At 39.9% G+C, this 15,253-nt stretch overlaps 1 long non-coding RNA gene across 2 annotated transcripts; it reads right to left on the bottom strand.

Annotated features, from left to right (window-relative positions):
* Window positions 1-3,168: 3,168 nt before the first annotated feature.
* LOC133804824 (uncharacterized) lies at window positions 3,169-4,661 on the bottom strand. 2 transcript variants are annotated; one of them, XR_009878650.1, is made up of 4 exons: window positions 4,523-4,661; window positions 4,298-4,421; window positions 3,527-3,681; window positions 3,169-3,431 (listed from the first exon to the last, which is right to left on the bottom strand). It is a non-coding gene; the product is annotated as an uncharacterized LOC133804824 (long non-coding RNA). The 2 variants fall into 2 exon arrangements; XR_009878649.1 differs by having other exon boundaries at window positions 3,522-3,681.
* Window positions 4,662-15,253: the final 10,592 nt, after the last annotated feature.

The raw sequence follows: 15,253 nt of genomic DNA on the forward strand, positions 1-15,253 counted from the left end.
ACAGCCAGAGAAAGGGGTGGAAATGTTGCGATCCAATGAGTGGAAGATGCTACACGTCACGAGATGTGGTGTTCGATGAAGCATCTTCTTGGTGGTCCCCAGAGAAGGAGGTGTTGCCAGACTCGAGAGAATTTGGAGACAAGCTGCAACAAAAGATGAGGAAGCATACTGTTCAACTCCAACCAAGTTCAGATGAATCAGGAGATCTAAATGGCGATGATGTCGAACAAAGAGTGACTCAGAATCCTTGGCAAACTGGCGTGTATCAACAACCAAACGAAGAAGGTGGGCCTAGTGAAACAGAAGAATCAACTCCACAATCTCAACTCTGAAGGTCAGCAAGAATACGAAGGTCAAATCCCAAATATGCCAATGCAGCCATAATTGAAGAAGCAACAGAGCCTGAGACGTTCGAAGAAGCATCGCAGAGTTCTGAGTGGATGACAGCTATGAAAGAAGAGATCGATGCACTTCAGCAAAATCAGACTTGGGATCTTGTGCCAAAGTCGAGAGATGTGAAACCCATATCTTGCAAATGGGTTTACAAGATAAAGCATCGTCCAGATGGGTCAATCGAGAGGTACAAGGCACGATTGGTAGCTTGTGGTTTCTCTCAACAGTATGGACTAGACTATGACGAAACATTTAGTCCAGTGGCAAAACTTACAACTGTACGAGTCCTACTTTCACTTGCAGCCAACAAAGACTGGAATTTGAGGCAAATGGATGTGAAGAATGCTTTTCTTCATGGAGAGCTGGATTGGGAGATCTACATGATCCAACCAATGGGTTTTCAGAGCCAAGATCATCCTGAATATGTGTGTAAGCTGTGGAAAGCACTCTACGGATTGAAACAAGCACCCAGGGCGTGGTATGGTAAGATTGCTGAATTTCTAACACAAAGTGGCTATTTAGTAACACCTGCAGATTCCATCTTGTTTGTCAAAACCAATAAAGGGAAGATAGCTATAATGCTAGTGTACGTGGATGACTTAATCATAACCAGTGATGATGAGGCAGAAATTCTTCGGACAAAGGAGAATTTATCAGTTCGTTTCCAGATGAAGGAACTTGGACAACTCAAGCACTTCCTTGGTCTAGAGGTTGATCGCACACAAGAAGGAATATTTCTCTGTCAACAAAAATATGCCAAAGATTTTATAAAGAGGTTCGGAATGCTCGAATGCAAGTCGATTTCGACACTGATGGAACCAAATGCCTAAATGTGTGCATATGAAGGAAATGATTTGGAAGATGCGACAATGTATCGATAATTGGTAGGTAGTCTGATCTACTTACCCTTGACTCGACCTGACATTTCTTATGCAGTTGGTGTGATGAGTCGATACATGCAAAATCCAAAGAAGCCTCATTTGGAAGCAGTTCGACGAATACCGAGATATGTGAAGAGTACAATTGACTATGGTCTTTTGTACAAGAAAGGTGAAGACTGCAAGTTAGTTGGTTACTGTGATGCTGACTATGCAGGAGATCATGACACCAAGAGATCAACAACTGGGTATGTGTTTAAGCTTGGCTCCGGAACAATTTCTTGGTGTAGCAAGAGACAGCCAACGGTATCATTGTCAACCACTGAAGCTGAGTATCAAGCAGCAGCAATGGCAGCTCAAGAAAGTACATGGTTGATACAGCTGATGAATAATCTACATCAACTAGTAGATTATGCAGTTCCGATGTACTGTGACAATCAGTCGGCAATTCGTTTGGCGGAGAATCTAGTCTTTCATGCAAGAACTAAGCATGTTGAAGTGCACTATCACTTTATCAGAGAAAATGTTCTGCAAGAAGAAATTGAGATGAAACAGATCAAGACGGATGATCAAGTTGCAGATTTGTTCACAAAAAGTCTAAGTACAGGCAAGCTCGAAAAGTTTCGTCAACAGCTTAACATAGTACAAAGAATAAGAGCTGACATTGAGGGGAGTGTTAAGAATCAATGTCAGCCCAAAAAGTCCAAATGTCAAAGCCCAAAGGTAAATAAAAGCCCAATCCATTTTATCTAAAGCCAAGACAATAGAAGCTTCTCAACAAATGTGGAATGAATATATTTTTAAGAGAAAATTGTAGAAGGATGTAGAAAGTAGATTTTTTAGGAGAAGTGTGTAGAATGTGGTAATAATGTATGGCTAGGATTATTTCTCAATTTAATATTTGTATGGTGTAGATTGCATGGTGAGGACTATAAATACCCTCCCTTGCATTTGGGTTAGGCATCCTCCTAAAATAAGTCTTTGTATTCTTAGTGTGGTGTTTTGAGTGTAAGTTGTGAGCTTCCTATTGAGTGTCTATTTCTCTTCAAATTGTGAGTGGTCTTTAGAAAGTGTTGTAGTGTCTTTTATTGTGGTATAATACAAGTAATTTGTTTACTTGTTTGGGTCCAATATTAGTAAGTTTAGAGTTGTGTACTCTAAATTTTACTCAACAGTCCTAAGAGATCACAAAGTTCATGGGCAAACCCAATAAAAGCTTGAAGCAAAATCATTACATAGATGCCTAAATCTCTATCCATAATCTGCACTAATGATTGTTAAACAAATCTATTGACCTTTAAGCATTTACTAATACATTTCTTAGGATTTCTTATCCAATTTCTTATACTCTCAAATGTGTTTTTTTTAATCCTAGAAGCTAAGCAAGCTTAGCCAAACTGAGTTTGTATCTTTATTCAATCTTTCTTTATATATATATAAAAAAAAAAGGTCAAAGATGAGATCAGACTAGTCATTCATGGTCAATAACTCAGTCATTCTTTCGACATAAACTCTATAGTTATGGCACTAATTTTTTAAGGGAATTGATTGATATAGAGAGAGATGGGAGATAGATTATAGGAAATTGTTTGTTGTGAAATAATAAAGATGGAACTATTGATGTGTGGTTAATGGATTATAAGCTGCGAATCTGTGTTGATCATGCTCAAATATTTTTTTAATTGTAGGAAGTTAAAACTTGCCGAAATTTTAATAGAATTTCTATAGAATTAAAGGTCAAGTTATATAAATACTATTTGTGTGCGTGATTTGATTGGTTAGATTTCTCGCCTGTAACGAAGTCTTTCCCTCTAAATTTTATGATATATTAACTTACTAAAATATATGTTTGAAATTATAGTGTCCTAAACAATCACAAAGCTTAGAGTGCGTATACTGATGCGTTATATGAAACAGATATATAACTTGTATAAAGATTCAGACACAAGGAATAGTTAGTCATGCAATTCCTACTGCTACTTTCCTCTAAAATTAAAGGAGCAACCAATCCAAATCCAATACAGACAGACAGAAGGAATATTTAGTCTTGCAATTAATAATGATAATAAAAGAAAGAATAAGAAGAAGAAGAAAGAAATGGATAATCACTTGAAAATATACCTGCATAAAGATTCCGAGAAGGTTCCTTCAAACGAATATCTGTAATAGCAAAAGTAAAAGAAAGTTTATGTTAAGAAGAATCTCAGGTTTTGCAACCCAAATTAGACTCTGAGAAAAACCTCACCTCACCTCACCTAATAAGCAAAGGGTATGTAGACCAAGATTCTCATAGAAGAAGCTGTCTGGTCTCCAGGTTTCAGCAAAGAATGGTATCAAAGATTCGAAACTGTCTTGCCATAACGGTAGAGCTGCAAGCCACAAACTCCAATGCATTCATCACCGAAGCATTCTTCATGAATAACAAGATCAGTGTGAGTTGTTGATCTCTGTATAGTAAATTCATAATAGAGAGAGATTTAAACAAATTTGTTGAGTATACTGAAGAGGAGGGTTATAGTGTGTTAGTTAGGCGGTTGGAAGACGGTTAGTTAAGTTTGTTATTTACTTGAGTTTGTTAGATAACAAACTTCACATGCTTCTTATTCATCCATGTATATTGGCATAACAGACTTGTGCTCACTACCAGAGCACTGATCACTTTCCGGAAATTCTATTTTCTCTGTTTTGCTTTTGAGCTCTTTCAAATCTTAACTAGATTGAACAAAGAATTGCTTGTGTAGAAAAATGAATAAAAACCACCAGTTACAATACAATCTATGGACTTGCAAATTACCTAAAGCAGCTAAGAATGGAAAGAATATTTATCATCACAATGCTCTTCTTCTACATATCCATGGAATTTGAAAATGACCCAAATCAGCAATGCCAGCGTACATATATAATGTATATTTATATATAGACACACATACATTCATCAAATCAGGAAGAAATGCCATAATTTATAATATAAACACGAAAACAAAAATTACAAATTAAAAGGAAAACAGAAAATTGTTAGAACATACCCAAAAGGGTCGCCAACTACAAGGAAAGCCACATCGAAACAGGAGCAACTGAAAGTAATTCATCGGCTTTTTCCTCCACCATTTCCCTATCTGCAAGAATCACTGGCCTTCCATACAGTTTTTCCTTGACTCATAGAAAAGAAATTAATCAATAATAAAGTTGATAGCTTTGAAAATTTGATGTGTAAGAAATCAAACTGGGGAGAAAGAAAGAGAAATATGTACCGGGGTAGAAAGAGCGTCCGAAAAGATGCCGAAAGAGAGAACAGAGATATTAGGTTTCGACGTAGACCTCATCGCATTGCTTCACTGCCTCTAACCCCCCTTAGAGTTACGTCCCCCAATCCCAGTAGCGAGATTTTGGATATTTAGGGAGATTCGGAATGAATAAAACTCAGCTCAATTAATTGCTGAGGAGTGTACTCGTATATATATTCCATTTTACAATATTACAAAGTTTAGTGTGCTAATTAGGTCTGTACACCTATTACATTCTATATCAGAATTTGTTACAAGAAATCTTCTAGACACTGATTCAATCATTGTGTAATCACTGCTAGTGTGATTTCGTCAGACTACTGGAGGATGATTCATTAATCATTTATGTCACCTGAGTTGGATGCTTGTGCTGAGTCACCTGCTGACAGTGAGTCTTTACACCACCCTCAAACGAAGGGGTGAAGGCTGAACACCGAGTTTGACAACTACAGATCGAAATCTTTCATGAGTGAGTTCCTTTGTGAGACACTTGGCTATTTGATATGTTGATGGTATGTACCTTACTTTAATCTTCCTTCTGAACACTTTTTCTCGAACAAAATACACATCAAATTCGATATGTTTCGTTCTTGCATGGTACACTAGGTTTGACGCAAGTGCAGCGACACTGATATTATCACACCATGTCATTGATTTGCTTGGCAATGGGAACTTTAACTCCTTTAGCAATGATTCATTCCATGCAATCTCGGCTTCAACGTGTGCTAGAGCCATGTACTCGGATTCTGTACTAGATCTTAAGACAACAACTTGCTTCTTCGATGACCAAGACAATAGAGAGTCTCCAAGATACACACATTACCCTAAAATCGATCTTCTATCATTTGGATAGCATGCCCAGTCATCATCGAAGTATCCTACTATGCTCAGATCGTCACTTTCACCTATATGAAGACCATTATGGACTGTTCCTTTCAAGTATCTTAGTATCCTCTCCACTCCAATGTGTTGTTGTTGGTTCTTGAAGAAACTGACTCAACTTATTTACTACAAATGAAATATCTGGTCGTGTATGACAAAGATACTGTAATGCTCCCAGAAAACTTCTATTGTAAAGCCTTGGTTACCCCAAAACAGTTACGGTAATTGGTAAACCGGAAATTTGACCCGCTACCCGAGTCATTTGGTTAAAAACGTGTTCTAAATGTTATTAACAAGTTAAGGTGGAAAACCAATAAAAAGGAAATGATATATTTTATTAAAACTGTTCATGAGCTCATCAAAACATTTACACGTTATTTACAATATAAAAAGGTCACTACTGTTTTTAAATTTACAACCCCGCCGACCTAAGCGGCAAAAATAAGGTAAACCCCCTAGCTCCTCTGAGAACTCCTTGGCCGTGGTGGTCAAGCAGCCGCATATGTACACATCACACCTAAGCTCTCCACTCAAGGTTGGGTGAGCTTTTCTTTCATTTTACCTGCACCACATAGCACCCATGAGCCAAAGCCCAGCAAGAAAACACAATATAGCATGATATAATATTAACAATGATCATAATAATCATCCAGGACTACCAGTCCAAAACAGATAGGTGGCAGTCGCAAAAGTCACTAATGTGGGTGCAGCTCCCTTAAGCCATGTGACGATAGGGTCACCGGGGCTTATCAGGTAAATAAACCTTTCATTAGCCTAACCAGGATAGGTGCTGGTCACCAACATAACCTTCCTCGTGACCATAGAGTGATAACCCTGGAACATCGTTCCCTAGCCATGTGACAAACGGTCACCTGGGCCTTTGGCCCTGGCTCTCAGTAACTAGTCTTAGACTAGCCAAGCACTTATAAGATTCATCGACCTTAGGGTCAGTCCAGCGTTAATGCCTTAGAGTCATTCAACGATGTTATCGATTAGATCTAATCTTCATTCGGCCCTGCGTTCAGGACGCTTATGCCGTTTCTGACTCTTAGGTCAGTGTCCCTGACTAGTCAGTGCCATATACAAGTAAACAATACTCACTAGCATTTAATATGCAATCTGTGTCCACATTTATCAACCAGCATGCCTCAACAACTATCATACATGTCATATACATGGGGTGCAGTTTTCTTACCTCAGGTTCAAGCGGGCAATATTATAAGAACGCCTCCTGAGAACGATCGATCTTTTGGTTCCTTAGCGGTTACCTAATCACAACTAATTATAACCTCCATTAATGAGAATCTACAATAATAGGGTCTTAACCTACGCACCACTCTCGGGACCTCGAAACATGCCCACACATTGAGTATATTCGACCCCGGGCCTTAAAGATTGAAACCCCAAGTCAAAAACCCTTAAAAACACTCAAAACGGGACTTTGAAGGAACAGAGTAGAGCTACAGCGCTGATCCCTAGCGCCCCAGCGCTATACTCAAAACCCCCAACACGCCCAAAATACCCCTGTGTAGCGCTGTAGCACCCTAGGGTGGGGGCTATAGCGCTACCTCCAGACCAGATGCCCCCTGAAACCTCCTTCTTCATCTCCTTCAATTCTAACCTGATTCCAATGCTTCCAAATCCCATTTTTGATGCCAAATGAACCCAAAAACCATTCTAACATATCCCAAACATCACAACCATAAGAACCATAGCCAAAACTCCCATCAAAACCAAGATCTTAACCTAGAAATCACAACTGTAAAACAGAGCTAAAACAGGGCAAACCAGGAAATTCTATGGTTAGAAACTTACCCAAAGCTCAGCTTATGATGCTCTTCAAGGGTGGAACACACTCCCAAACTCCCAAGGCTTACTTCCCAAGCTTGAATCCTCAAGAATGGCTCAAAAATCCCAAAGGAAACTGAAGAAAAAAATGGTACGGGAAGGCTCTCCAAGTTGCTCTGTTTTTCTACCTCTTTCTCAGCCAAAAATGGTTATATCTATCTTAAAGGTGAAATGACCATTATACCCCTAGGTCAATTTAAAGTTTCTAAAGGCTCCCAAGGGAAAAATTGGTATTTTCCTCCTATCTCGTTAATCATAATTAACGCTCTCCAACTCCCGTTATTCTCAATAATCTCAGACACCAATAATTCATATCTCGTTACCCTTTAATTCCCAGCAACACTCTAATCCTTAAAATCACCCCGAGACTCATCTCGAGCCCCGAACTTAAACCTGTTGTGACTAGACCGCTAATCAATATTCCAAGATCGTCTCATGCCGAATAGCTCAAACAAACCCACATTATAATGTGGTCTCAACACATATCACCGACATGCATACAAATATACAATTATACCCTCAATGGGCCAAATTACCATCACACTCTTGTAATTAAAATGTGGACCCACATGCATGCATTTAACATCATATTATAATATAATCCTCATATACATGCATATTATCAGTTAATGGCATATTTAAACAAGTATGGCCCTCCCGGCCTACTAATCCCACCATTAAACCACATCGGAGAATTCGGGGCATTACATCTATATACTGTGGCATTGTTGAGTTTGTCTCCATCTATCGAAGAGATGGGTTTGCCAGCAACCATAGGAGTGGGGCACAGTTTCAGATTTACTATATTATACCTGTGCAACAGCTCCTCAATATACTTGGATTGTGTTAAGTAGATACCTGTTGTATCTCTAAAAACTTCAATGCCAAGGAAAAAATTCAGGGGTCCCAAATCTTTCAAATTGAAGCTTTTATTTAGTGCAGCAATAACAAAGATAATTTCCTTCTATTGTTACCAGTCACAATGATGTCGTCTACATAAATAATGACCAAGATTATCACCTTGTTTTGATTGTAGAAGAATGAGGAGTTGTCTGCCTTTGAATTCTAGAATTTCCATTGCAGTAATATTTGTTTTAGCCTCTCAAACTAGGCTCTTGGAGCCTGCTTTAAGCCATACAATGACTTGTGCAATTTGCACACATGATCGGGTTTTTGCTTGTCCACAAAACCTTTAGGTTAAGACATATATACATCTTCTTCCAAATACTTATTCAAGAAAGCATTGTTGATGTCCAACTGTCGAATAGGCCACTATTTAGACTCGACTATAGTGAGGACAATGCGAATTGTGGAGGCTTGCACGACTGGGCTGAACATCTCACCAAAATATATGCCCGGTCGTTGGTGAAATCCCTTGGCAACCAGCCGCACCTTGAGTCGTTGGAAAGAGCCATCAGCATTAGTTTTGACTTTGAAGACCCACTTGTTACCAACTAAGTTATACTGATTAGAGACAGGGACAAGTGACCAAGTTCCATTAGCTTAAAGTGCCTGGATTTCCTCCTGCATAGTTGACTTCCACCCCTCAATGGCAAGTGCCTCGAAGACAAAATGAGGCTCCGAATGGAGAGAGTGCCATTGGGATTGACCCAAGTACACCTTAGGCTTGTATATACCATCCTTAGCCCGAGTAATCATGGGATGAGAGGGTCGAGGAGGTACTGGTACATCAAGTGATTCCAGAGTGGTCATTATTGTGTTGTCCCTGTTATCATTAGACTCACTAGAAGTAGCTGTAGGCCGTGAGTCACCAAAATGTAAGGGAGAAGAAGCAGAGAGACTTACCACAGGAGAACAAATCAATGGAGTGGAAGGAAAAGGAGATGTTGCTGCAGGGAACTCAAGAGAGGCAAATCGTGATGTAGCAAGCATGGTTTGTGAAGGACTATGATCAGGATGAGAAAAAGGGAGAGTAAACCAAGCATTGGGAGACACGGAGACAAGTTGTTCAGGCTGATGGGTATTGAGAAAGCCATATTGAAAAGGAAACTCCATTTCATTGAAGGTGACATGACGAGAGATGTAGACCCTACCCGTGGAGCTGAGACATTTGTAACCCTTGAAAGTCTCACTAAACCCCAAGTTGACACACTTGAGAGACTGAAAGCTAAACTTGTGATGTCGGTAGGGTCGTAGGCAAGGAAAGCAAGTTGCACTAAATATTTTAAGAAATAGGTAGTCAGGTTGCTTATGGAATAAAAGCTCAAAGGGAGACTTGTTGCCAAGTGTAATGCCCTGCTAATTAGGGTCCATTACCAAGTGTGTTTAAAACCAGTGCTGGACTTGCTAAACAAGTCATTTGGACTAAACATGTGATTAAGCCACTAAAGGTTTAGGTATTAAAACTTTTGGTCAACTCCTAAACATTTCCATTAAGTTAAAAACATGTTCTTTACATGGGATCCTAAAAACATCAGTTTAAAAGTCAATTACAATACTCAGGTTACACAATAAGCCGACCTAGGCGGCAAAAGCTGGGTTTGACCCTAGTTCCCCTAAGCATCTCGGCCGTGGTGGTTGAGCGGACTGCATATGTACATACCACTGCTAATGCCCTCCGACAGCTTCTCTTTACCTTTACCTGTACCACAAAGCACCTGTGAGCCAGAAGACTCAGCAAGAAAACATATTCAATAGCTTATAGAATAAAACGATTATCAAACAGTAATAACTAAAACGAATGCATTCATTAAACCAAACTGGAGACCATAGAGTCACACAAGTGCATGTTGCACTTTCTTTCAAGTTGTTGGCATCCGAGCCAGTCAAGTGCATGTCGCACTCCCAGCCATGGTGGCCTGCACTCCACGTGCATTGTGCCAATCTTAGCTTATAAACTAAGTTCTTTAAGCCCTTGACTTATAAGTCAAGCCACCACGTGCCTCCAACCTATAAGTTGAAGCCTTGGGACTCTCAACTTATGAGGCGAGTCTCCCAGAGTCCAACATATACTTAACTAATAAGTTGATCTCCACTTAGCACCCTAATAACCCTCTAGTTTATAAACCAAGCTTCACAGTCATAACAGACGGTCACATGTTTCATATAGCATACTTATCAACAATCACAATGCATTATGATACATTCACACAGCAGTCACAAGCATAATCATAATTATGCACATTACAATGTACCTAATCAGATATTCACAAACATAATTATAATCATGTTCATCACCTTGAGAAGCTCTAATCATGCATTCACATAACAGGTGCAGTTTTCTTACCTTCGGTCCGAATGCGAGTTACTAACGACGGCCCTTTGAGTACGATCCCTGATTCAAGCCCTTAGCGTAAACCTAGTCACAACCGTAATAAGGAAGTTCCATCAACAACAGATAAATAAAAGCTTCCAGACCAAATCTTAGCCTCCGGGACATCAAATTCCACTTAACAAGGAAGTATAATCGATCCCGAGTCCAAATGGTTAAGTTCCCAATCTGAAAATCCCATCTAAGCCAATTTTCCCCTTAAGGGCCACGGCCCCTCACACCCGAGCCGCGGCCCGCCTCTAATTCCAGAGGCTCGGCCTCCCTGGAAACCAACGCGCGTCGCAACCCGCCCCTGCCACTGAGCCCTGCTGGCTCAAAATTTCCTTTGCAAGCCGCGGCTCACCATAAAAGAGTCGCAGCCCAGTCCCACGAACCCAGAAATTTCTGGGTTTTTCTTCAACCGAACCCAACCTAAACTCATCCAATTTCATCCCACTCCTCCAATTTAATTCCCACAAGCTATATACTCATTCTCACCAATCAAACCCAACTAATTATCACGGTACAACTCATCAAAATCCACAAACCCAACCTCCCATCTTTCAAGCATGCATAAACACCATAGTTCTAAATAAACTAGCTGAACTAACTTAATAACTTTCAGTTCAGAATCTTACCTCAGCTGAGATGAATCACTTGAGCTAAGCCTCTGTTTTCCCCAAGCCTAACACCTTGATTTCCCAAGCTTTACTCTTCAATTTACCAAAAACAACTCAAGCATCCATGGAGCATAAAGAGAACGTGAGAGAGAGAGAAAGAGAGTGATGCTACTTTTTTCCTTTAATTCCTTAGCCTTCTCAAACATTCCCAGCTTATCTTACATTACACTTAAAAGAGAAAATGACCATTTTGCCCTTTGCCCTTAGCTTATACATCAAATGTTCACAAGGGAAATTTTGTCCTTTGCCTTAAATCTTGCTATCCACAATTTGCATCCTATAATTCCTGCTACTTCCAATATTCTCACACGGTTACCAATAAATTCCCATTACCCACTAATTCCCGATAATGTACTAAATTACTAAAATACCCCTAAGCTCACCCCGAGCCGGGTATTAAGACCCCGTTGTGACTTTTCCGCTAACTTGCTCATCGGGATCGCCTCTCTTCGAGTAACTCAAATATATCCACATAATAATGTGGTCTCAATCACACAAACACATATTTGCATTTATACCCGAAACGAGTCAAATTACTAATATACCCTTCTTATAAGAAACGAGCCCACATACACATATTTAATATCTCTAACATACAAGCATGATGATATTATAATATAATTCACATAATAACTCAATTATTGCCTCCCGGCCACCTAATCCATGCACTAAGCCATATTAGGAAATTTGGGATGTTACACCAAGAATCAGTGTTGGAAGTCTATTAATAAGATACACAGTTGTGTGAAAGGCATCTACCCAAAATTTCAAAGGCATAGCAACCTGAGAAAGTAGAGTAAGCCCCATTTCGACAATGTGTCGATGTTTACGCTCGGCTCTCCCATTTTGTGCCGAGGTGTGTGGACAAGAGTGTTGAATTACTATTCCATATCCTCAAGACTTTTACTAAAGGATTGATATTCCCCTCCCCAATCGGTCCTAAAGGTCTTGATTTTTTGATCAAATTGATTCTCAACTAAGGTTTTAAAATGAGTGAAGGTGGCTAAGGCATCAAATTTAGCTTTGAGTGGATACAGCCACGTGAAACGACTAAAATCATCTATCAAATGAATGTAGAACTGAAAATTTGTGTTGGACATAACCGGAGCTAGGCCACAAATGTCAGAATGGATAAGCTCTAACACATAATTAGCTTTTCTTGAGGAAGTAGGAAATGGCAGGGCATGAGATTTTCCAATTTGACAAGCATCACAAAACAAGGATTTTTCATTAACTGAAAGTTTTACATTAATAACAGCCAACACTTGGTTGAGAACACGAGATGAAGGATGGCCTAGACGCCTATGCCATACATCTTTTGTGGAAAACAAAGACTCATCGATCACATATTGATTTACATTAGGTGATGACACATTTGTAACACCAGTAAACTTAGGAGACAACGGGATTGAACTGGTAGTTGAGGCAGGTTGTGAGGATGGCTGAATGGATTTGGTGTCAAGGTGGTAGAATCCATCTTTAAGTGTCCCTGTGAGCAGCACCTTATTTGAGTCCTTGCCCTTCACAACACAATGATCAGCAGAAAATTCCATTAGTACATCATTATCAGTAGTCAATCGAGATACACTCACAAGGTTTTTTGTTATTTTTGGAACATGTAATAGATGCTTCAGATGTAAGGAACCATTAGAAAAGGTAGATAAAAAACCAAAACCTATATGAAAGATTAGGAGTTGAGTGCCATCACCAACAACCAATTGATCCTTACCACCACAAGGAGCATGTTTAGTCAAGTGACTAGCATCAGCTGTAAGGTGGTTACTCGCACCACTGTCCGCAAACCATGCTTCATGGTCAAGAATGTCATGAGAAGCAACAAATGTCGAAGGCTTCGGAGAAGAGGATTGAGCTTGGCGAGGGTCAAAACCCATGAAGGACTCATCAAACTGATTGTAGCACACAGCTGCACTGTGACCATACTTACCACAGACTTGGCAAGTGGGTCGTGATGCAGATCTAGAAGTTGTCCCCCCTCGACCACGAGGCCGAGACTGTGGCGGACCAGATTGAGAGGAACGACCTCCAAACGAAGCAGTAGGAGGGGACTGTTCGGGACCAGGAGAGACTTTGGAGGAAAAATTCACAGTCGAAGAAGCTGAATCGGGCAAGAACTTGGAGGAGAGAGCACCCAGACGAGCAAGGCAGCTATCGAAGCTGAGGAGAACATCCTGAAGTTCAGGCCACGAGGTAGATGGGCGAGCCTCCAGCTGAACAACAATAGAGAGGTATTCGAAGTCCCACCCATTCAAAACATTGGTAACAAGATGGGACTCAAGATAAGACTGCCAGTAATGGCTAGAATATCAGCCCAAAGTACGCATCTGATGAAGATAATCGGGCATGGGTAAGCTGCCCTTGTGAGTAGTTTGCAACTTAGTGCGGGTTTCATCCATCTTAGACTTAGAGTAGGTGTCGTAGAGAGTCTCCAAGGAACGCCACAACCCAACGGAAGTAGTACACCCCATAATGTCAGAGGCAATGGTCTCTGTCATAGAGCCATAGAGCCAACCCATGAGAAGTTGGTCATGGACAATCCAATTCTCAAACTCTAGATTGGGAAGGGGTTCAGAGCTCAGGGATTCATCGTTGGAAGCGACATTGGTCGGAATGAACTCCACGGGACAGGATTTCGTCCCATCAAGGTATCCGTAGAGACGATGCCCTCGGATAATCGTCGACACCATGGTTTTCCAAAGGGTATAATTGGTCCGATCAAGCTTAAGCACAAACAACTAGCTTAACGTACTGCCAAACGGGGAAAGCGGAGGAGCAACAGAGCCAGAAGCGAAAGCGACACTATTAGAGGCGGCAGCCATCGGGGCTAGGGGAGCTGAGGGAGTCGACAGAACACCAGGAGTAGCGGCTGAAGGTGCTTGGGAGTTATCACCGGTGGACAACATGGTGGCAATGGTCGGAGTGCGCTGATACCAAGAGAGAATTTGGATATTTAGGGAGATTCAGAATGAATAAAACTCAACTCAATTAATTACTGAGAAGTGTACTCGTATATATATATATATATTCCATTTCACAATATTACAAAGTTTAGTGAGCTAATTAGCTCTGTACACGTATTACATTCTATATTAGAATTCATTACAAGAAATCCTCTAGATATTGATTCCTATCATTGTGTAATCACTGCTGATGTGATTATGTCAGGACCACTGGAGGATGATTCACTAATCATTTTTGTCACCTAAGTGGGTGCTGAGTCACCTGCTGACTGTGAGTCTTAACACCAGTCCCACTATGTACATCAGTCTCTATTCTCTTCTGCTAAAACCCTACCTCAATTGCCCTACTTTGAAGTTAAAGAGCTGAGGTGCGATGCAATGCAATGCAACTGGAGTGGAGTGCAAAGAACTCCATAGCTTTATGTTCAATTATTTTATATTTAAAATATTATAATTTTGAACATTATTTAATTTTTTATATTTTAAAATATTATTAATTATTAGTTTTTTTTTCTAAGAAAAATGGGATTTTATGGTGCAAATCATTTCCCCACCCCTTTGGCTATATTAGCAATCTCATGGACCACATGCCATTCATAGGGGACTCATACCTCATCCTCCCCTTAATTGGGTTATCGACACTTGTGCCTCAAAGATTCTAATATTATTCATTATTAGTTTAATATTACGTAAAAAAAAATTGCTTTTTTTTTGCTGTAAAAAAAAGCAATTGCAGAAAAAAAAAATTGATTGTTTAGTTGGGAATAAAAGAGAATGAAAGAAGCGAAAAATGCAAATTGAAGGGGAAAGTAAAGATTTTTATAATATATATTTAAATCAAATTACTTATTCACTTTTATTTTTAATTCAACATAATTTATATGTGGTATACAAATTATCAATTAAACCCTAGGTCAAGAATTTACCGTGGAACCACCTACAAAGGCATTCATCACCTACGATAGTAGCGACGACTCACAGAGCACAAAGTCTCACCCATATAGCCGGCAATACAGGTGTAGAGGGAAAGATGTGATCT

This window comes from Humulus lupulus, chromosome X, assembly GCF_963169125.1.
Source record: "Humulus lupulus chromosome X, drHumLupu1.1, whole genome shotgun sequence".
Taxonomy (NCBI): domain Eukaryota; kingdom Viridiplantae; phylum Streptophyta; class Magnoliopsida; order Rosales; family Cannabaceae; genus Humulus; species Humulus lupulus.